General features: G+C 34.2%; 4 long non-coding RNA genes across 7 annotated transcripts; 3 read left to right on the plus strand and 1 right to left on the minus strand.

The window, feature by feature from the left end:
• Positions 1–6,792: 6,792 nt before the first annotated feature.
• Positions 6,793–9,847, minus strand: LOC147837603 (uncharacterized). Its single transcript, XR_015526884.1, has 4 exons — positions 9,805–9,847; positions 8,884–8,923; positions 8,641–8,785; positions 6,793–7,304 (listed from the first exon to the last, which is right to left on the minus strand). It is a non-coding gene; the product is annotated as an uncharacterized LOC147837603 (long non-coding RNA).
• Positions 9,848–12,153: 2,306 nt separating this feature from the next.
• LOC147837604 (uncharacterized) lies at positions 12,154–16,610 on the plus strand. Of its 2 annotated transcripts, XR_015526885.1 has the most exons (5): positions 12,154–12,198; positions 15,089–15,161; positions 16,118–16,175; positions 16,265–16,358; positions 16,482–16,610. It is a non-coding gene; the product is annotated as an uncharacterized LOC147837604 (long non-coding RNA). The 2 variants fall into 2 exon arrangements; XR_015526886.1 differs by lacking the exons at positions 12,154–12,198; positions 15,089–15,161 and adding an exon at positions 15,181–15,199.
• A 5-nt stretch (positions 16,611–16,615) lies between these two features.
• LOC147837605 (uncharacterized) lies at positions 16,616–21,879 on the plus strand. Its single transcript, XR_015526897.1, has 4 exons — positions 16,616–19,028; positions 19,409–19,523; positions 20,173–20,284; positions 21,228–21,879. It is a non-coding gene; the product is annotated as an uncharacterized LOC147837605 (long non-coding RNA).
• On the plus strand, positions 21,878–23,298 carry LOC147837606 (uncharacterized). 3 transcript variants are annotated; one of them, XR_015526888.1, is made up of 4 exons: positions 21,878–21,910; positions 22,006–22,101; positions 22,276–22,405; positions 23,155–23,298. It is a non-coding gene; the product is annotated as an uncharacterized LOC147837606 (long non-coding RNA). The 3 variants fall into 3 exon arrangements; XR_015526889.1 differs by having other exon boundaries at positions 22,276–22,393; XR_015526887.1 differs by having other exon boundaries at positions 22,276–23,298.
• Positions 23,299–24,885: the final 1,587 nt, after the last annotated feature.

The raw sequence follows: 24,885 nt of genomic DNA on the forward strand, positions 1-24,885 counted from the left end.
TTGTTGTCTCTTTTTTTTAAATACATAGATATGTACAGTATGTAAGCATTCCTCTAAAATCAATCAGTGTTGTAAATTAAGAGCATTATTGTATGCCTTACTGCTTACAACATATAACGATTTAAGGAACTCTATATTAAAATAAAATTATTACATTAAATGACATTAAGAGCTTTTAAAATATTAATTTTATGATACATTTTTATGATAAATTTAATTTTTGCATATACTTGGGCAAAAAATGTACATTATTATGGTCCACTGCTCAGATACCTCCAGTCAATATGTGGCTGAGTCAGGCAACCAGACTTCTACCTCTGGAAAAATTAACCTATGATTTACATCAAAGATCTGATGGATCCATTTGGTCCTCATGGATTTTTCTAAAAAAAAAAAAAAAAATTATTCTCCTTTTATTTTTGTCTTTACTTTGAAACATTTGTATTCATTTGTTAGAATGTCTAACAAAAAACTGCTGCACTTGTTGTGAGATAACAGTGCCACTGTTGTTATTCTGAAAATAAAAATTAACTTTGTATAATGTTTTATTGAATGCAAGATAAAAAATAAAATATTTTCCAAGAGATGGATTGCGGCTGGAAGAGCATCTGCTGCATAAAAACATGCTGGAAAAGTTGGCGGTTCATAGAGCTGTGGCGACCCCTGGTTAATAAAGGGACTAAGCCAAAAAGAAAATGAATGAATGAAAATAAAATATGTATTTTTAGTAGACATAGAACTACACAGTAACTTATAAATACAGCACAGAACTATTTTACTTCTAGTTTAGATGATTTAAAGGTTTGCAATTTTATTTTGTTGGTTAATGGCTGTGTATTTTTAATCATTTGGAGGTTTGAACTATTCGCAGCATTTGAAAGGATATCTTTTCGTCATTGTTACCTCATTTCTCAATATTTTCATGATTCTTACAATGCAGCAAATCTTGCAATCATTTGATCATAAAGAAAATAATTAACAAATTAACCCACATGCAGGACAAAGACATTATGTGGAATCATTATTAAACACAAGTTCATCCATTGTCATCAAAACATACTGTTACACAAACAGTTGAAGATTTAGAAAGTAAAAATAATCAGATAAAGAGTGGTTTTTAAACAAATACATGTCTTTAAAAAGGTTTATTTATAAACATTTACATATTTTAAGAGCTTTTATCCATATTTCAAATAAAGTGAAAACAATTAAATATCACATGATGACCATTAATGAAACACACTTACAGAAATACATCCACACATATTATTCTGAACTCATAATATTTGTGATGAACATAATCACTATTGCTAATAACTTGTGATTAAAGAAGATACTAATGTTTAGCTTATTTATACAGCTTTTTTTTTTTTTAACCACAACTGTACATGCGACAATACAATTTCTTGTCCATGTTGAAGATAATACATATGTTAACTGCCCTTTTACTCAAAGGGGATGAGTAGAGCCCTGTAGAAAAGGAAAAAGTATTCACATTTCAAACGAGAAATGAGTGAGAGAATATCAGCAAGACTATTACCTATGCTATGTTCAATAAATAATGTTGGATATAATAGTCTGATATATACTAATCAAGTCAATAAAATCTGTTTAAAAAAATACTCATTGTAAAATAACAAATTTATGCCTGGCTTTCATATATGTCATAAATATATGCACAATGACCTTATTCAGGTAGTCTTTAGTAAATTAAAAATTGTATTTGTTCCATTTTATTACAAAAAGGCTTTAAACTACATTACCCACAATCCTTTGTCGCTGTATAGATGGGACGGGAAAGACATGGCGCTACAAATTGTAGTTCATTCAAAGGTGTAGTTAGGGTTAAGTTTAGGGTTACGATCTTGGTTAATCGGAAACTATTTGAAACACAACGATAACTCATTGATAAAGGACACTGTTAGTAAAGTGGCAAAGTTAGCAAAACATAGTTAGCAACACGAAGGATCTTTTTATTTGGTTTTGAAGTTATAGTCCAATCACAACGTCGCAATCTACGTCACACTTTGTCTCTATTTGGTAATCTTCCGGCTGAAGGTAGATTAATATAACCTTATATGTATTGACGAGGCTCACACACCGAGTACTTTTGTCAGAATGCTTTATTCTTCTCACATAACTCAACTAGGCTTACCATGGCCTCGTACTGCCATCTAGTGGTCTCTTATGATAGCTCTTCAAAACACCTATCAATACATCTTCCCTTTTTTTTTTTTATTTTTATTTTTTTTTAAACTTGAAACTATAACTTTTTTACATATATATGAACAATTTACATTTCTTCTATTAGCCTTTTTGGTTTTTGTATTTGCCTCTTTGGACGTTCTGTCAGTCTCTCAACATCATTCTTTCTGTCAGTCTCTGTTAACTTGTCTTGCAATTCTGATTGTTCTTTTTGCTTTGAGATTTCCACATCCTGAAAGTCACTTTCTTTGCTTCTTAAGGCTCTCTGAGGCACTTTCAGCAGGTGTCTTCTGTTCCGCCTCATTAACTTTCCATGTTCTGTCAACACTTCATTAGACCTGGGCATAGTCTCTTTTGTCACTTTGGCCAACGGTCCCCACTGTCCATCACATCTCACCCGTACCACGTCTTCTTGAGCCAGTGGAATCAATGGTTTTGCTGTTCTGTTGTAATAGTTAATCTGCCTCTCTTTCGCATGATTCACAGAACTTTGCATCATGTGATGATTAGCTGATGGAAGTCTTGTCCGCAGTTTCCGATTCATGAGAAGTTCCGCTGGTGAAAGGCCATTTTCCATAGGTGATGCCCTGTAGTTAAGAACAGCCAGGTGAGGATCTTCTCCTGTCTCTGCTGCTTTTTTCAACAGGCGCTTCACAATCTGTACTCCTTTCTCTGCTAAGCCGTTGGATTGTGGATAAAGCGGACTCGATGTTATGTGGTCAAATCCATAATTTCTTGCAAAGTCTTTAAAGCTCTGACTGATAAACTGTGGTCCATTATCACTTATTACAGTTGTTGGGATACCATGACGTGCAAATATGGCTTTTGTTTCTACAATTACTTGCTCTGATGTTGTGTTTGACAGTCTCACAAATTCTGGGTAATTTGAATAATAGTCAATAAGCAACAAGTAATCTTTGTCTTTTAGTTGAAATAAGTCCATTCCAATCTTTCTCCATGGTTCCTTTGGTTTGTCATGTGGTTTCATGGGCTCTTTAGGTTGCTGGTATCTGTGTCGCTGGCATACTTCACATTTCTGCACTAATGTCACTATGTCTCTGTGCATACCTGGCCAGTACAGTACCTCTCGTGCCCGTCTCTTACATTTCTCCATTCCCAAGTGTCCCTCATGCACAAGTTTTAACATCTTTTTCCTCATGGTGTTAGGTACGACTATTTTTGTTCCTTTTAGCAGAACTCCATCTAGCACTGTCAGTTCATCTTGAAAATGTTGGTATGGTTTTTCCAACATTCCTTTCTCAGGCAAGTGAATTATTTCTATCACTCTTTTTAAATGTTCATCCTTCTGCGTTTCTGTAGCTATCTCTGCCCACTTTGCAGTAGATACTGGTATCTGTACTCGGATAGAGTCTACGTGAACTTGCACATCCTCCTCTGTGCTGCTTGTGCTATTCTGCAAACTAGCTCTGCTCAGGGCATCTGCCACAATGAGGTGCTTGCCTGGTTTAAACTCAAAGGCCAGATCATACTTCTGTAGGCGTAGCATTAGTCTTTGTATGCGAGGTGGCACTTCTCCTAGTGGTTTCTTTGAGATTGCTATGAGAGGCTTATGATCTGTTTCCAGGATCACTGGTCTTCCATAAACATACTCATGGAATTTCTCGCAGCCAAACACTGCACCTAGAGTTTCTTTTTCTATTTGTGCATAGTTTCTTTCCGCAGACGTCATTGTGCGAGATGCATATGCAACTGGATACCACTCGATGTCATGTTGCTGAAGCAAAACTGCTCCTAAACCCAATTTCGATGCATCCGTAGAGACTTTTAGTGGCTTATCTTGATCATAGAACTTTAAGACAGGTTCTTTGGTCAAACTGTCCTTTAACCACACCCACTCTTCTATATGTTCCTTTTTCCATTGCCACTCTGTGTTTGCCTCCAACAGGTTTCTTAATGACCTTGTATTTGCTGACAGATTTGGAACAAACTTTCCTAAATAGTTTACTAACCCTAAAGCTCTCTGCAGGTCTTTCTTGTCTCTTGGTTCTGGCATTTCTTTGATTGCGCGGATTTTCTCTCTGTCTGGTTGTACCCCTTCTTCAGACAACCTTTCTCCCAGGAAGGTAATTTCTCTCACTCCGAACTCACACTTATTTTTATTCAGTTTTAATCCTGTTTTCTGTGCTTGATTTAGGACCCTGCAAAGTCTTGCGTCGTGCTCTTTCTTTGTACGTCCCCAAACCACCACGTCATCAATGAAAACTCCTACTCCTTCAATTCCATCAAAAAGTTGCTGCACAGTTCTGTGGAATACTTCTGGGGCGGAACTGATGCCAAACGGTAATCTTAAGAAACAATGCCTTCCAAATGGCGTATTAAAAGTGCACAGCTTTGCGCTTTCTTCATCTAGGACCATCTGATAGAATCCAGATGAGGCATCCAATTTGGAAAAGTAACATGCTCCACTCATCGCACTTGTTATATCAGACTTTGTTGGAAGTCTATAGTGTTCTCTTTGAATCGCTTTGTTTAAATCTTTTGGATCTATACACAGTCTTAGATCTCCATCAGCTTTCTCCACTATTACAAGTGAGTTCACCCATTCTGTGGGCTCTTCTATTTTCCTGATGACTCCCTCTTTTATCAGTGTGTCTAGTTTCTTTTTAAGTCTCTCCTTTAAAGCAACTGGCACTTTTCTTGCTGGGTGAATAACAGGTTCTGCCGTTTCCTTCAACTTTATCTTGTGTTCTCCTGGTAACCGTCCTATTCCTCTGAACACTTCTTTATATAGCTTTATCCAGTCACTGTGCATAACTTCTTTGGTGTTTGCATCTTTCTTTTTCTGTTTCACTGTCATGTCTTTGTTTATGACATGAACTCTTTTTATTAATCCAAGCTGCATACATGTTTTCAGTCCCAGTATTGCTTGTTTGTTTCCTTCTACGAGCACAAAAAGAACATTTTTCTTTTGTCCATTATAGGACAAACTTACCCTGCATACTCCCTTTGTCGGTATGGTATTGTTGTCATAGGTTTTCAGATTCACCTTTTTGTCACATATCCTGGGCTTTTTTATCAGTCTTTGAAAATCTTTCATCGGCAGGATGTTTGCCTGTGCTCCTGTGTCTAATTTTAGTAAGACATCAGTACCATTTACCTCCATGTGTGCTATCCATTCATCATTTGAAGTAGTTTGCCCTTCTTTAATTGAGTCCAGGAAAATCGGTGCCTCTTCATCCTCACTGTCGCTTCTCTTTTCAAGGAGTTGAACTTTTTTCTTTGAATAACAGCACTTTGCGAAGTGATTTCTTCCTCCACATTTTCTACAGTCCTTTCCAAATGCTGGGCATTTTCTCAGTGCATGTTTGTTGCCACACTTTCCACAGGCCCTGCTCTCTTTGTTTGGCTTTTGTTGTTTTTTCTTATTTAACATGGCTTTCTCTGAAGCACTACGTACTGTATCCACTTCTGCTGTCTCCTTCTCTTCACTGAATGTCTTCAGCTGTGCCATTGCACACTCTGACGCTTGGCAAATTTTTATTGCCCTATCTAATGTGAGGTCAGTCTCTTTCAACAGTTGCATCCTCACTCTTTTATCTTGTACTCCAATTACTATTTGATCTCTAATCATGGAGTCACACAGCGTTCCAAAATTGCATGTCTGGCTTTTTAATCTCAGATCTGTAACATACTGCTCAATGGATTCTGACTCCTTCTGCAGTCTGTTTCTGAAGACATACCTTTCATAGGTCTCGTTTTTCCTCGGTGTGCAGTATTGTTCAAACTTCTCTATCACAGCCTCATATTTATCTTTTTCTTCTTCAGTAAAGACAAACGTGTTATACACATCCAGTGCACTGCGTCCTGCCACTGTTAAGAGCAACGCAATCTTCCTCCGTTCATTTCCATCCAGCCCTATAGCGAGCGCATAAAGTTCAAAACTTTGTTTAAAAACTTTCCAGTTCTCATTGACATTTCCCGTCAACTTCAATTCCTCTGGTGAACGGATGTTATTCATCATCTCTCTTTTTAATTTTCGTTATTTCTCCTGGTACCATGTATTGACGAGGCTCACACACCGAGTACTTTTGTCAGAATGCTTTATTCTTCTCACATAACTCAACTAGGCTTACCATGGCCTCGTACTGCCATCTAGTGGTCTCTTATGATAGCTCTTCAAAACACCTATCAATACATTATAATATAACCTAAATATCAAAATGTGTATTAATATTACATGTTATTTAGTGTCTTATTAAAAATAAAAATGTATATTTACCGTGAGATTACTTTGTGGGGGTAACCTGATGTGCAAAATGATCATAGTAAAACCAGATCATAGGCAGTATACTAAATTTGAAACGAATAATAAAATAATAAAAAAGCTTCATGTTTGAAAACATTTCCAGCATTTCCTATAACTAAACCCTGCATCATGTAGGTATACAAATATAAATATATGTCAAACTTAAATGACAAATATAGTGCCCATTAAATAGTAAAAATAGTAGTTCATTGTAAATGAGTATGCAAATAAACACAATACATTTTTAATGAAACATTTATAATTTATTTATAATGCCACAAATAAAATAAATAATAAAAATCACGCAAAAATCAAAAATATATATTTTATAAGTTTTTAATGCAATAATATATTACCATACATATATAAATGATTAAAAACAATTATAATTGAAGGAAATTTATATTTTGTATTATCATTATTATATTTATTTTGTGATATTTATTCATGTCATACATCTGGTATGTCAAGCTCAAGTAAAACTGCACTGCAAAAAAATCTTTTCAAATGATGCCTTTGGAAATGCCATTATAATAAACAGCTTTCACAACAACAACAAGTCAAGTTCATGACAAATGCAAATTATGTTTATAATAACAACTTTCTGAACTTAAACATCAAAAGTAGAATAAGTTCAAAACATATTCAAGTATTTACTGAAGAATAGCAAAAACAATTTGTACAAAACACTGAGAACCAAAGTGTGCTTGGTGAGTCCAGGTGTTTATGCTGACTAGACTGTCATATTGCAATCCGGTTAGCATGAGGAGACTTGGGCGTAAAGTGTCAGCAATTCCTGGAGGGCTCCCATGTGTTATTCCAGGTTTTGCCACTGTAAAGTATTAGAAGTGCACAACATCATTACTGAACAAAGAATGAGCGTTAGGTTTCATTTAGAAAGTTCAGTGATATTTATTTATATATGTAAAGTGTCATTAAACCTGGCACTCTTGAATTAACTGTATAATAGGTTAAACATTTCCAGCATGTTTCCATTTATTCCAAGCAGATCTGTCAGTTCTACAAACTCAGAGATCAGGATAGTAACTGCACTTCTCATTATGAACACCCTTATCCTTCACATACATTTTTATCACCACTGATGTCCACTGTTGTAGTTTTCATTGAAGGGAATGCTGACACAAATTCCAGCATGATTTTTTAAATAGCAGAATATGGGTATTATTGGGCCAAAACCTTAAAAAATATAAGATGCAAGATTTGAATCTTGATGAACATATTGTTAATTCACGTCTTGCAATTTAAAACACATCTCATGTTTGACTCATCAATTATATGAAAACTACAACAGCATACTGTGCTTCACCCTAAAATATTTCTAAATTATAACAAGCTTATTGCTTTACATGGCTAAACATTTATTTTATGCCTGCATGATTCACTGCTATTACTGTAACCCATTACACTCTTAACCCAAACTAGTTGACTTTATTAGAAAACTGCATAGAAACATGTTGCCTTAAATCCTTTATGTTTTTACACAAGGTGAAACTAAACAGCCCACTTTAAATTAACCTAGAACCTTTACAATCTTCTTGAACTTACAGTAATATTTTAATTCAAGTATGGCTGTTAAGTTGTACCTTGTATAAAATGTAAGGGGTTTAAGCCACTGGGTTTCTATACAATTTTCTAGTAAAGTCTACTAGATTGGGTTAAAGGAACAGTTCACTATTTACTCTCCTTTAAGTGGTTGTAAACCTTTTTTAAAAACTTCCAAGTTACTTTGTGTTGAACATGAAGGAAGTTTTTTGAAGAAAGCTGGAAAGCTGAAAACATTGACATACATAGTAATAAAAAACAAATACTATGGAAGTTAATGTTTGCAGGTTTTCATCTTTCTTTAAAATATAATTTTTTTGTGTTTAACTGAAGTAAGCAAGTCAGACATATTTGGAACAAGTGAAGGATGAGTCAATAATGACAGAATTTTACTTTTTGGGTGAATATCTTTAAGAGTATACTGAAAGAAATGTCCTACTCAATGAAGCTAACTTCAGCTGCATGTGTAGCCCCATGAGTACTTATCTAGAAATCAAAACAATAATCACGTCAGTCCCATTTTAGGCCCTTTATATCATATTGGCCACAGAATGGACAACTTAGTGTTGCAATAAAATAAAAAAATTAATAAAACTATGACTTACCACACAATACAAGACAAACAGTGAATTTTTAGCTCTGCCTTTGCTGTACACAAGATGAGGTTCCAGCTTCAACACTGATCTTGAGTGGGGCAGTTGTGCAGCTCTGTGAGGTTGTGACTGTTCAGATGCAGTGCTGTGAAGAGTTCTTTATTAAAAGAAAGTACATTCTTTTAAAAGCTGTACATAATAACAAAGAAAATACAATGATTTTAAATAATGATTAATTCTGAACAAAAACATTACCCTTAGTCAAGATGAATTCATATGTCAAAAGTTTCTGCATCTGAAATGAATAAAAACAGATGTGACATTAGTTAAACCCACTAAACTACTAGATACATCAGTACTGCATTAAGCAGTTGTAAAGTAATGTAAGTGTAGTCCAAAATGAGCCCTAATCTGTTTAAGATAATGATTTAAAAAAACGTTGCTTGTGTTAAAAACAATCCAGCCACTTGTAATACATATGATCAATGGTAAATTTCTGAGAAGGTGCAAGGTAATCCTTGAGTTTTACCATTACCATCATGACTGACATAATATTGGACAAAGAAGACAGCTTGTTGTGCCTCTTTACCACAATTTAGAGATGATAGATTCTTTATTTTATTAAATAAATTGGTAAAGGCCAAATTGTACTGGTAATAGTGTATGATATTCATTGTGTGACATACATCAGCTTAAGTTATACTTGAGCTTTTGTTATGCTATATATATATATATATATATATATATATATATATATATATATATATATATATATATATATATATATATATATATATATATATGTGTGTGTGTGTGTGTGTGTGTGTGTGTGTGTGTGTGTGTGTGTTTTGAGGCATGGAAAATAATTGTTTTTACAATAAACCTTTGGAAACACTTGATGTTCTTTAATATTGAAACAATTACGAATACATTTGTATTATTAGAGTTGCATATTGCATATTATATATAGATTTTGCACGAATTCTATTGTGGAAAACAACAATCTGGTTACACTGTTCCTTATCTTAAAATGTATATTGTTCTAATGCATGACCAACGTTATATGTGAGAAAAATATGTTTTTAATAAATGAACTTGATGTAATTAGATAACGTCGCTAGTTTACAGTACATGCTTTATCAACAAATCGTGTTTATTTGTTTACTTTTTACTTACCTTGTGGAAAACCGCAGTGAACCTTGGGATCGCAATGAACCTTGGGATAGCGAGCATAGACTGTAAAAAATAGATCGCCATATACAATGACCCCAACTTTAATAAATAATTTAAAATGAAAAATATCAGCTGAAAACATTTTTAAACTTAGTACTTGAAATTTTATATTTTTTTAAAGTAAAATAATAAAGTAAATAATAAATAATATGAATGAATCAAAGTTTTATTAGGCATAGTTACCCTAAACTGGACAACCGAATATATTTTCACTCATTAAATATAAAGTAAATGATAACATATTTATAAACACCAACTAATCTCCAATAAAAATATATTATGCAGCATTAACGTAATATTTAATGTTGACAGTTGAACTCATCTGAGAACTCACCGCTGATGCAGTTTGACCAATAGCAGAGCGGCGTTAAACTCACCGTGAAGGGATGTCACGTGGGCCGAAGTTTATTCATACATTAGTTTCGACCCCGTTTACAGACGCTTTTCATGAACAAAATAAAAATTACATATTTTTAAAATAAGAAAACTAAGATAATAGGCGTAAATCAGGTTTTAAAAATTGCGTTGACATCTATTGGTAATTATACGAGCCTCCAGCGTCTCCCTATGACGCCTCGGGCTCAGGCACAGATTCTATAGGGAATCCCTGCACGTCTAAATGTGACGCTAAAGGGGTACCCTGTGCGTCAATAACTGACGCCGAGGGTTCCTGACCAAGCGTCAGTATATGACGAGTTGGGAGTGAGAACGTGTTGAAATAACGTAGTTGACCGACAAACACAGGAACATATATATGCATATATATATATATATATATATATATATATATATATATATATATATATATATATATATATATATTTATTATTTGCTTTTGACGTTCGTTAGTGCACGCAGAATACCCTAAAGGGCACTTAAGGCTGCACTGAAGAGGGGCTCTGGTGTTTATCTAGACTATTCCCCTACAATAAGAAGTAAGAACTGTTTGTTACTTCGAATGGAGGTTTCTCTATGCATTCTGTTTAGTGTTGTTATTTCCGACTGTAAAGTCAAGGGTTCTTTTTTTATTGTATATAGTTCATATGTAGTTCAGACTAGGTCACGAATAACATATACCTTACAGAAAGTGCTTTATAACATGATCACATGCAGTTTCAGGAATATAGGGTGATTACCCTTAATGTGAATGGCTTATACAATCCAATCAAAAGAAGCAAGGTTATCGCAAAGATGAAAAAGGAAAAGTTGCATGTTATATTTATGTAGGAGACGCACCTTAATAATCTAGAACACGAAAAATTAAAACAAAAAGGGTTTAAGAATGTATTTTATTCATCTTACAGGAGGGGAAAACGAAGAGGGGTAGCAATATTAATCTCTAACTGTGTGAACTTCCGCCTGCTCGCTGAATTTACAGACAAAGAGGGTCGATATGTTCTTGTTAAGGGCCTCTTAGATCAAAAAGAAGTTACGTTAATTAATGTGTATATACCCCCTGAGCAAGACAACTCATGCATAAGGGAAGTTTTTCAATTAATAGCTTCTGAAGCATCAGGAGTTTTGATATGTGGAGGAGACTGGAATGCCCAGATGCAACCTAAGCTTGATTCCACTAATGCATTAAAGAGGCTAACCCCTAGAGCAAAGGTAACTAAAAAACTGTTGATGGAACTGGGATTGATAGATGTATGGAGGGAGCTCCATCCACTAGATAAACAGTTCACATTTTATTCCGCAAGCCAAATTTTCTATTCAAGAATTGATTACTTCTTTGTTTTTAATTCAGACAGACACCGGCTAATAGACTGCAAGATAGGAACCAGAGATATCTCTGACCACTCACCTGTTTACCTAACTATACATTTAGATAACAAAAAGAACAACTCACTGTGGCGGCTTAATACAAGTATACTGAATGATAGTACATACAAAGAATTTATTCAAAAGGAAATAAAGGATTATATCGATAACAATAACAATGGGGAAGTATTACCGAGTGTCTTATGGGATGCATCAAAATCAGTGATTAGGGGTAAACTCATAGCTCTTACTTCACATACACTGTAAACCCTAATGCTGTAACTAATTAATTGAGTTGAGTTCTATTAACTTAAATCATTAAAATTCGTTTATCTTAATTAACCTTGATGAGTATTTAGAACTTTTTCTTATTTTTGAGTTTGAAAAAATTTAATCTTTCAAGTAAGGTGAACAATTCTGCTGGGTTTAATCTATACAAAATGTCTCTTTAAAGTTTCATTAACTCAAATTCTGTCAGCCCAGTGATTTTGCGTCTGACGTCATCCAGGTTCACGTACGTGCTCATGCTTCATTCGTTTTTTTCAAGATGGCGGATCGGCCTTGCTTCACACTACAGTAAGTAAAATATTTACAAATCCAAGAAATATTAAATGTATGTTTTAATTAATATAATCACAGTAACAGTTCAATGTAATGTAGAGTTAATCAGGGTGCGTTTACATGTCGTACATTACAGAAAACATGTTTAGCCTCACTTGTTGCTAACTAACGTTAACATTACTGTTTAAAAAGTTAGAATCAGTGCAATGTTAGCGTTAGTTGTAACGTGTTAACTCTGAATTTTAACAGAGTGTGATAAAGACAAAAAATATTTAAAATCGGCAGATTACATTTTTCAAAAAAATTTCAATCTTGGCGCGAGTATGCCTTTTCTCAGCCTGTGCTGAAGTTGTCATGGAGACGCGCGCTCTCACAACCGCATGTCATGGCGCTGCGCTGAACTCCATCCAGTGTGTGAATGTGGTGTTATACTCCAAATTATACTCTCGCTTATACTCCAAATCCTGTAAATATTTAATTAAATCATAATAATAACCTACACTGCTTCAAAATCATAGAACATGAAGAGTTAGTAAAAATTATAAATAGCTCTAAACCAGCTACGTGTATGCTGGACTCAATTCCAACAAAATTACTGAAAGAGCTGCTACCTGCTATAGGAGAACCTCTTCTTAACATTATCAACTCTTCTTTATCTATAGGCCATGTTCCAAACTCTTACAAGCTAGCTGTTATTAAGCCTATTATTAAGAAACCGCAACTAGACACCAACAACTTAGCTAACTATAGGCCTATTTCTAATCTTCCATTTATGTCTAAAATACTAGAAAAAGTTGTTTCCACTCAATTATGCTCTTATCTGCAGACGAACAATATTTTTGAAGTGTTTCAGTCAGGTTTCAGGGCTCACCACAGTACAGAAACCGCCTTAGTGAAAATAACCAACGATTTACTCTTAGCTGCTGACCGAGGGTGCGTCTCGCTATTAGTTTTACTCGATCTTAGTGCGGCATTTGATACCATTGACCACAATATCCTCATAAATCGCTTAAAGTCTACAGGTGTCCAGGGACAGGCTCTACATTGGTTTAAGTCATACTTAACTGACCGCTACCAGTTTGTAAATCTTAATGGACAGCCTTCACAAATCTGCCCAGTAAAGTATGGGGTGCCTCAAGGATCAGTTTTAGGCCCTTTACTGTTTACAATTTACATGCTACCTATGGGAGACATTATTAGAAGACATGGGATCAGCTTTCACTGCTATGCAGATGATACACAATTATATATTTCCACTAAACCTGACGAGACGTCTGAACTTTCTAAACTAACTGAGTGTATCAAAGACATCAAAGACTGGATGACCAACAATTTTCTTCTCTTAAACTCAGACAAAACAGAATTATTACTTATTGGGCCTAAATCTTGCACACAGCAGATCTCGCAACTCAATTTACAATTAGAGGGATACAAAGTTAGCTTTAGCTCTACTATAAAAGATCTGGGTGTCATATTAGACAGCAATCTAACTTTTAAAAACCATATATCCCATGTCACAAAAACTGCCTTCTTTCATCTGAGAAATATCGCTAAATTGCGAAATATGCTATCCATCTCAGATGCAGAAAAGCTAGTCCATGCTTTTATGACTTCGAGACTGGATTACTGTAATGCTCTATTTGCTGGCTGCCCAGCATCCTCTATTAACAAACTTCAATTAGTAAAAATGCAGCAGCCAGAGTTCTGACCAGGTCTAGAAAATATGATCATATCACCCCAATTTTATCCTCCTTACACTGGCTGCCTGTTAAATTTCGTATTGAATTTAAAATATTACTTCTCACCTATAAAGCTCTAAATAATCTAGCTCCTGTTTATCTAACCAACCTTCTGTCTCGCTACGAACCAACTCGCTCCTTAAGATCTCAAAATTCAGGGCTTCTAGTAGTACCTAGAATAGCAAAATCAAGTAAAGGAGGTCGAGCCTTCTCTTTCATGGCTCCTACACTCTGGAATAGCCTTCCTGGTAATGTCCGAGGCTCAGACACACTCTCCCAGTTCAAAACTAGATTAAAGACCTATCTGTTTAGTAAAGCATACACTCAGTGCATCACCTAGCAGGTTCCACACTGGCTCCAACATCTTGCTTTTATACACTATGAACAGCAGCTACGCTAATTATTCTCTTTATTCTCTATTTTCACCTGGGGATACTCATCCCGAGGTCCTCAGATTAGGCGGAGTCACTGATTGGATCCAAGACCAGCGACGTGATGATCCCAAGGATTCCATATCCGGGACCAGGCCATATCCTGAGCTGCTGCTGCGCTGATGGTCGTGGGGAGTGGAGAACATGAGTCTGATTCCAGCGACGCTCCAGGGACAGACGAGTCTTCATTGAGGCCATCTTCCAGCATAAACCACGGCGAATGAAGTTCTGCACAAGACTTTTGGCCAGCGGAGAAATTAAAATGGTCGTGCCCAACTGAGTCTGGTTCTCTCAAGGTTTTTTTTCTTCACTCCCATCAGGTGAAGTTTTTTTTCCCTCTCCGCTGTCGCCACTGCCTCGCATGGTTCAGGATTGGTAGAGCTACGCATCGATGAATTTGCTCTTCAGTGTTTGAACTCTCAGTAATGATTAAATCACACTGAACAGAGCTAAACTGAACTGAACTGAACTTAAACACTAAAACCTGAACCACACTGTTCCAGTTACTATGACCATTTATGTGAAGCTGCTTTGACACAATCTACATTGTAAAAGCGCTATACAAATAAAGCTGAATTGAATTGTTATCTTCGTGATCTGTAGGCACTTCGGAAACGAAAGGCGCAAGAAACGTAACGTTAATCATAACTCAAATGATCTCCGCCTAAACACTTAACGGTATTTTCTGATGACGCGCAAAAACGTAGTCTCAAAACTTAACTCTGTCACACGCAGCTTGTTGCTTGCTGATCCATGTATGAGGATAGCCTGACAGAGAACATTTAAGCTGCGCTCCTCACCTGAGCAGGTACAGAGCAGAGCTTCATTTTACACTACCACATTGAGGTAAAGTTGGTTTTATATTCATACATTCATTTAGTAACAACTTGTGACTCGCTCCATAAATTGTTTACCATGGTACTTTGTCTATTCGTTCTGAAATCACATGCAAGTATGACATGAAAACAACATTACACTAAATGCACTATTTTTTTTTGACTGAACAATGTTGTACTTTGAAAGTCATTGGCTGCTAATATGATTTCACCATTAAGAATATGCAAAAATTACCTTTCTGAAATTATATTATTAAGGAGAAAGTCTGAATGTGTAAATATAAAACTAACTTTACCTCAATCACCAGCACTGATCAACACTTAATATTTCCTCGCGCTTAAGACGACATCTCTGCATATCAATGATTACCTGATTAATGCGATCAGTTAAATGAGTTTAAATGTCATTTAGGTCAAATGTATTTTAAAGGTATGATAAAAGTTTGTTTTTTTCAATCTATTTTTTTAAAATGTTTACTCTGGAGAGAATATAAACAGCCTAAAAAACAAAGTATGCATATCTATAACACATTAATACAAAATTATGTTATTAAATAAAATAATAACAAAACAAAATATTCAAGAAGTGGTAAACAAGACAGTTTTCTGATGTGCAAATTTTGTAGCTTAAAATATATTTATATCTTAAAAATATAAATATTTTAGTCTATATATTTTTACATCATTAGACAATAAGGTAAGTTTTGTTATTTCTAGCTTTTAAAATCAGGCCTTAAATTTCTTTGTCGTCCTATTCAGTTTTAGAAATTTCAATACTGTTTAAATTAAATCTGTGTTCATCGAATTAAAGCAACTAACATGATAATCAGCTCTATTGCTAACCGTTTTGGAGGTTAACGTTAGACATCAGGCAATTGTACTACTTCCACTCTCAGCTAAATGACACTGTGACTTTGTGTACTTACAGAATTGAAGGTCAGGTGTTGCTGACTACAGATAGGTTCTTAAATGGAGGCATGTGAAAGGTGGGTAAAATATTTATTTTGTACTACTATGCCTGGCATATCCAGATAAAATAAATATTACAGTGTATTTATCAATGATACTTTTGCAGCAAGGAAAGTGAAACTTCAGCTAGACCTTGAGTTCAGTTTACAACATGAAGATCCTGCTTTCAACATCTGATCAACACCTGATTTTCATCTGAGGTAAAAAATAGATAAGTAAATGAAACATAATAATAATATTAATACATTTTTTCTAGAATTGTATATTTTGTGGTGTGGGTTTGTTTAATGAAATTCTCTCTTGTTTCTTTTTGCTGTTTGCAGAGTACCAACATGTTACAAATGAGAATTTTCCCCACAAATTCTTTGCAAAACTGGACCACCACCTATTTCATTTGATGACAATTTTAAGGCAAACAGCATCCAAAACTGGCAAGACAGCAGATACCCTGCACTGTAAACGATTTCTGTTGTTTTCACAGTATTATACTGCATTTCTCAACAGTTTTTTACTGTATAAGCTGTGCACAGTGTATTACTGTATATATTGCTGTTTTCACAGTATAATAATGTATTTTCAACTTTTCTATACTGTGAACATGGTTAACAGTATGTTACTGTAGATTTTACCATGAATTTTGGGGAAAAATCAGTTACTGTGCATCTAAATACAGTACTGCAAATGACCAAGAACAACTCCAAACACACTATATATTATGATTATTATGTTTATTTATTTTTAGACAAATTATTTTGTGAAGTTAATAACCTAACCAGTTTCTTCAGACTGTTCAGTGCATTAAACTGTCCCTTGGTTTTCCATTTTTGGGTGCACTGCACCTTCATTTTATAAGGTAACGTAAATATTAAATAATATTTAATAAACATAACTTTGTGCTAAACCAAAACGTAAATTGGAACAAAAATAATTGATTCACGTAACCAAAGACTGTTAAACACACAAAATGATTTCAAAGTCAGCTTTAAATGTCAGAGTGACCAACCTGCTTTAGACGGATTCAAGAATATTGGGCACCCATATGGGCCACCGTAGAGGGCACATATCTCCGCATTTTCAAAACAACATTTTAAAATACGCATTATCTTAATAAATTGTTTAAAACAACTACATTCTCGCATGAAAAACGGTTAAAACTTTATTTAATAACACATTTATTATCTAGTCATCGAAGACAGGGGCATGTCTCAATGTCTAGGCCGATTAAAGCATGAGGTTTGCCGGATACAAAAGTGATGGATCGCCGTCAACCACTGGAGGTCAGAATCTCCCCAAAGCACACTTAAAATTAGACATGATATCTATAAACAAACCACAGATTTAAGTTTGGAAGAACTACATTCTCGCATGAAAAACTGTTAAAACTTCATTTCGTGACATATTAAACACAATATTTATGATATGATCTGGCTTTTCTCATCCGCCATTATATTTGCTTGTTGGTGTGAAATGAACTCTGGGAGAAAAAAACATTAATTCTCAAAACACTTCAAGCGAACCTTATTCTTATTGTTAAAGTCTTATATGATAAAGATATATGTAATATTTTCGCTGGTAAAGTGAAAAAAAATACTATTTTATCAATATCACGTTTGCACTGGTTCGATTCAGAACTCAAACGACACCGAATCGGATTGAACCGTTTGCTCGGGAAGTATTTTATCACACGTGTTCACAAGCACATTCAGCAATATGTGTATAAATGTGTGTGGCCGAGCAGTATAATGAAATAGTAATGATTCATTGTTGTGTCTTACAATAATATACAAAAGGAATCGGTTTTAGGCGGATTCGACTCTTTACTGTTCTAAGGAGCCGATTCATAGAACCGAGCCGACTCGATTCGACCTTCACCAGGCAAGCAACGGCTCTCCTAATTTGAAATCCACCTGTCGCCTTTTCTTCCAGTGAATTCATCCTCGGTAAGTGTTTAAAAGTCAAATTCTGTTCGATAAATGATTGTTTTGTGTATATTTTTGTGTATTTAAAATAATTAACCAAGTTTCTTTAGTTGTAGGTACTTATGTCACGTTATTCGACGCCAGACCGTGTTTGTAGTGTTTGCGAGGTATTAACGTTAGATAACATACTGTGAGTTTATCTTGAGTGAGTTTTTGACCATATAACGTTACCTGAAAAACGTTTAAAGTTAAACATTTAACGTTAAGGTAAGCTCTGGTCTTCATGTGGTCATTTTGACTAAGTTATTATTATGGTTACATTTGTTAACTGTAAGTTAACTTAGTTATTCAAACTAAACTCCCAATGAAACAAGTCTAAACTGTTTTATTAAATTGAGCTGTTCAAATTCAGTTGATGTCTTTTAAGCTAACGTTAATATTAACATAATTCATATTAATTGTCTATTTCTCACTGGTTAATGAGCTTATTGTATAACGTTAGTGTGTCATTAATTGTACATTTTATTTTTGGTGTTCAGGTGTAGGGAAAGATTTGTATACAAATTTATTTGAACCCCATACAGATTGGTATGGTTGTACCATAGATTTAGATTATTAAATGTTAAAAGTCTTATTTTACTCTTATTATATTTATCTTTTTTGCAGCTACAGCAATTGATGTTGAAAAACTGATGCTACCAATCACTCCTCACTTGATTATTCAAGGTAATGTTGATGTCTTCCTCATTTTGATTAGATTTTGAAATGTCAAGTTGTTCACAGATTTGTTGTGAGGAGTTTCATGTACAACCTCTTTTTCTTCTTCCAGTAGCGACTCAGTGGCACAGTAGGTAGTGCTGTCGCCTCACAGCAAGAAGGTTGCTGGTTCGAACCTCGGCTGGGTCAGTTGGCTGAATACAATGGCATAATGATTCTGCTTGCTCACAGGAGGTACTTGATTTAGTTTTCCTCAAGCGATACATCAGTTTTTATGAGTAATGCGTGACACTTGAATTGAAGGGACAGTTCACCCAAAAATGAAAATAATAGCATCTTTGGCATCCTCCACTTGTTTCAAAATAGTTAGATTTTTTTTTGTTCCATTTAACGCAAACTTATATATTTTTTAAAGATATTTGGTTCAAATATGGAAGTCAATAGTTACTGGTTTTATAACATTCTTCAAAATATCTGCTTTAGAGTTCAACAGAAATTTTAATGGATTTAAAACACATGGAGTAACGGTGGCAGAAAAGTAAACTATCCTTTTAAATATTTTATTCTGAGACTTATTTATATGTGTCTTGTCTTTTGCCATATTGTCTTTCTAGCTCAGATTGTGATGGACCTGGAATGTGACACCAGTTACTCTTAAGTCAAGAACCAAATAAAGCACAGATGTGGAGCGATCTGCAACTAAACTAACTGGAGGAAAGAAACCTTTAGGTAAAAACACCTGCTTTATTTAGATCTGAAGTATTTTATTTGGCATAGAGTATTATTTTTTTATTGTTATTCTAATTTTATGTTATGTATATACTGAATATAATTTCACAAATGATTGAATATAAAATATCATCTAGATGTCTTATTTTTCATTGTCTTAAACAGGGGTGCTCAACCCTGTTCCTGGAGGTCGACCTTTCTGCAGAGTTTAGCTCCAACCCTGATCAAACGCAACTAAACAAATTAAATAGTATCTGAAGGAGCACTTGGTAAATAAAGACAGGTGTTGTTGATCAAGGTTGCAGGTGAGCTCTGTGGAAAGGTAGATCTCCAGGAACAGGGTTGAGCACCCCTGATCTAAATGCTCAAAAATGCTGTTTCCGAGGCGAGGTTGGATGTAGTTCAGAAATAGATTCATTAGGATCAATGCTTAAAGTAAACATTTACTTCTCTCTGTAGACCAAACATGCTTAGTATCCCACACGTTTTAATAATAATAATAATAATTTATTTTGGTTACTTTTACATCTATATATGGTTAAGCAAGTATTTAATAAATAAAATTATTTTAAACCACTTGACTTAACCAAATGACTCTAGCTGCTGGGAAAAAAACATGTAAAATAACAGATTTCTTTTTTTTTTACAGTGTGGGTGAACATACTACCTGGATGTCCAACAAAGGCTGCACAAGAGCTCATTTGATGGCACATATTCTGTCCTGTCTACACCTCTGACAACCTGGAAGTGCTTCGACATCAGTGAGTAATAAATCTTCATATTATCATGCATTAAGGATTTCTGTAAGCCTATTTTTAATGTTAGTTTGTAATCAGCAGTGACTGTTTTAAAAAAATTGGTATTTAAATTATTCTTAAAGTTTTACTGATGCTGTGCACAGTAACGTCATGATGATTTAATTTGAGGAAATGTCACTGGTGAGGTGTAATAATATTTATTTGTTTCACTGACATGCCATCACTGCATATTGAAATACAGTAATATGAATTGACCGCAGAATATTACCACAAACACTTCATGTAGTAGACTGCTTGACTACTCTTCAGTTCTCTGCTCAACTTGAACACATTTGATCGTGTCGCTGAGCCTCTCGGCAGATTTTGCCAAAAATAAATGCTTAGTGATTACTTTGTTTTATGCGAACCAAATATCTGAAACTTATCATTAGCATTATTTTAAAAAATCACCCATGGCTTTCATGTTCTCTAACGTAATCTTGTCTGTAAGTTAGAAGTGAATTTTCACATGTTAAAAGCTTAAAAGTACTTGATTAACATTAGTCACATTAAATTAGATTATTTTATTTATTTATTTTTAATATGTAGCCTCTTAAGGTCAGAATGAACTGTGTTCACTCCTCTTAAATCCATGGAAGCGCTAGTGTGGTCCTGGAATCAGATATTCAAGCTATACAGAGTCAGACATTAAGTTAAGATGAGACTTTATTTTTTTTACATACCTGTGTGGACACTTGACTAGTGTTGACTTGACTGATCTTTTCCCCATTAACGTTAGTGTAATTGTAAATAGACAACAATCTGTATTTTGCCAACAAGAACGATAAAAAACAGTGTTTTATATATATAAAACAGCAGTGCGGTGTTTGGTTTCTGAATAAATGAAATAATTTGAGGCATGATTCGTTTTTACTTCAGTGATTGATTTTGCTTGTCATTTTTGCAGGATCATCAGAAGTGCTGCTGCCCTTTTTCACTGTCCCTTTTCCACAACATCATTTGGCCTTCATCATTTCCTGTCTTGTAGCAGTATTTTCACCTGTTTTTAAAATTGTAATACTTTTTGATGCATTAATTGTTGACTGGTTTTAATGATCAATTGTTCATTAGTGTTGCTTTGTTATATTGAATAATTGCTGCTGTTTCAGTAGGGTTTACACAATAAACTTTTATTGTGAAGTTAAAAGTTCAGTTTCTTTATTTTTCTTGTATTTCTTGAACAGTTAAAATAACATTTGTGCAATTTTTGAACATTTTTGCTCATTATAAAGTAGCACAATTAAATACAATAAAATAACATTTATTAACTGTTAAATAATATACAGTAATAATGAAAGTAACTTTAAAATACCGTAGTTCTGCATGGTAAAAATGTACATTAAAATACTGTTTTCAGTTTTGCAGTATGTGTATCACTACTGTAATTGGTGTTACAGTAAAAAAAGAAAACAGTAAAATGATGTATTACATTTGACAGTAAATGTAATACTAAAGTAATTAGTAATACAGTAATGTTACTGTTTTATGAAATACAGCAGCTACTGGATAATTGTTGCCAGTAACTTACTGTTAATTTAACAAGAAATCGTTTACAGTGTGGCTAATCTTTTAAAGGTTTATGATGAGCAGGTATGTTTGGGGTCACGTGTTAAAGTATACATTAAAATATAATTTGAATTATTATTATTTTTTTAATTTTTAAAAAATTGATTCTTGATTTCCAGGAACTGAATGATGTCAGTTCATGACGGACTACTGTTATCAGAGGTCTTTTGGTCTTGCTGCGTGAGCGTGACTTAAGATTCTTTAGGAACACCCTGGTAAGACTTCATTCATTCTTTTCACAATTAGGCATGTTTAATGAAAAGATGAAAGTTTTGAAAACTTTTACTTAATAACATATTTGTAATCAAGAATAATTGATGAATCATATAATATTGGCTCAGTCATTTTGATACTGTCCTTACATTAATATCCTTGAATTATGTTTTTAGATTGATAATCCTGCTGACTGAAGATGCTTTATTGGCCCTGCATTCACTGAGGGTCTCTGTTGTCCTGAAGAATGAATTGGACACCACCCACAGCACACTTCCAGACCTTTCTTGTCTTGTATGGATTAATGTATGCTCTTCACATAATATATAGTAAAGGACTTTGAACTTGTGCAAAAAGTTTTGCTTGGCATGGATGATGGAAAATAAAAAGTCTCGTAGCATGGAAACCTTAAAGAATGAGTTGATTGTTTTTTTTTTTTTACTTAATAAAGACTGTCTCTGGGGTAGTAATTTTAAAACATTTATTTACCTTTAATTGGTAAGTATGCATTTTATTATATATAGGGATAGTTTGTCCAAATGTAAAATTCTGTCATTTACTAACTCTTCACTTGTCCCAAACCTGCTTGAATTTCTTGCTTCTGTTGAACACAAAAGTTAAGTAAAGCTGACAACCTGTAACCACTGACTTTCTAATAGGAAAACAAATACTGTGGAAATCGGTGGTTACAGGTCTCAGCTTTATTTTTTTTTTTTGGTCAAAAATAACCTTTTAAGTGTTCAACAGAAGAAAGAAACTCAAACAGGTTTGGAATAAGTAAATGACAGAATCATAGTTCAACCACGACTGAATATATATATATATATATATATATATATATATATATATATATATATATATTGTAACGAGCGCACACATGCCACGTCACCCTGGTCGCTAATTCAACCCAGCTGGACCATCATCAACACAGGATCGTTCACAGCTGGACGTCATCAAGTGGAGAGGCATATAAACCAAGCCCACGCAAGGAGAAGATGAGCTTCATTCACCCAATGACTCCATGCGCTAACGCTTGTCTCTCTGTCTCTCCACAGCAGACTCCAGCTCGTGACGATCCCACATCCGACTACTCACTGTCCTTCACTTACTTCCCAGAGCACCTCACCTTGAAGAAGAGCACCGTTTACACCATTCACGTTGTAAATAAAGCACCCTCCGGGGACTTGTCTGTAAACTTATCCAACTGTGTCGCTGTTTTCCCTCTGCCTCGCTACAATATATATATATATATATATATAATCTGCTCTCCGTTAAACAGAAATTGGGGGAAAAAATAAATGGGGGCGAATAATTCTGACTTCAACGAGATATATATATATATATATATATATATATATATATATATATATATATATATATATATATACAGTTTCTGTGTAGTTTACACTAAACGAGTCACTTCACAGAATGTGCACTTATTATTTTTTTTAACGAATGCCTTAAGAGTAAGTTTTACACTTATTAATGTATTATTAAATTTTATTAAACTTATAGTTGTTTTTTCTTGAGGCTCTTATGTCTGATATCATATTTACATTGTGGGTAATTTTTATCAATTTTAGAATAGTGTTCATTTTCAATCTCTTTATGTCTAATAGTTTTTATCGTTTTAAGACGTTTGTAATTGCATAGGAGACAAATTTGAAAGTACTGTTGGACATTTTTTCTTTAACAATAAATGTCTAAAATGGTATTGTCTGTGTGTTTTAAATTACAGATTTATTTTGACAGATTTATGGGGTTTAAAGATTAAAATAATGGCTAATTTTATTTGTGAAACTGACGATGGAGAAGTTAATTTTAAATGCTATCAAAATGTATGAGCTGGGTGATTTAAGTATTTAAAGTTGAAAGAAATTAAAGCAATTAAGTTAATTGGTATTAAAATGTATGAGCTGGGTGACTAAGTATTTAAAGTTTGGAAAAATTAAAACAATTAAGTTAATTGCAATTAAAACGTATAAGCTGAGTAACTTGGGTATTTTAAGTTGAGTGAAGTGTCTTGCATGAGTACAACAAACTCAAAACTTAATGTTTCTGGTTACTTAAAATAGATAATTTCATAACTTAAAAAATTTGACGTAACTTATTACCTCAAATTTTTTGAGTTTTGTCAACTTATTCGGGATTACAGTGTAAGAAAAAGGAAAAATGTAAAAAGATGTTTGACTTGCAGGAGAACCTTAAGACCTTAGAGAGAGAACATATTATGGAAAAGAAACCTCATACTTTAGACCAAATAAAAAATATTAAGAAGCAAATAAATACATTATATGAGGAAGAAATAGAGAAAAAAGCCAAATTCACTAAGCAAAGATTTTATAAAAACGGCCCAAAGGCTTTGAAGTTATTGGCATGGAGGCTTAGAAAACAGCAGGCGGAGCGGACTATATCGGAAATTAGAGACCCTATAACTAATAGAATTAAACACAACCAAGATGATATCCATAACATTTTTGAAACCTACTATAGAAATCTATATAGTGAAATAAGTACAACTAATCCCACTGAAATAAATATCTTCTTAGAGTCATTAGACTTACCCTCTATAGGCACAACACAGAATAAATCCCTAATGGCAGAGATCACAAAAGAGGAAATAGGGAAAGCAATTTCAAGATTAAAAGTAAATAAAACACCTGGCTTAGATGGCTTCCCAGTTGAGTGGTACAAGGTCTTCAAAGACCAGTTAATCCCCATGCTTCACGAGTGTTTTAACTACATGCTTAAAGGTGGTGAACCACCAAGAACATGGAGTGAGGCAA

This window comes from Danio rerio, chromosome 25 (genome assembly GCF_052040795.2).
Source record: "Danio rerio strain M-AB ecotype USA chromosome 25, GRCz13ab, whole genome shotgun sequence".
NCBI classification, from domain to species: Eukaryota; Metazoa; Chordata; class Actinopteri; order Cypriniformes; family Danionidae; genus Danio; species Danio rerio.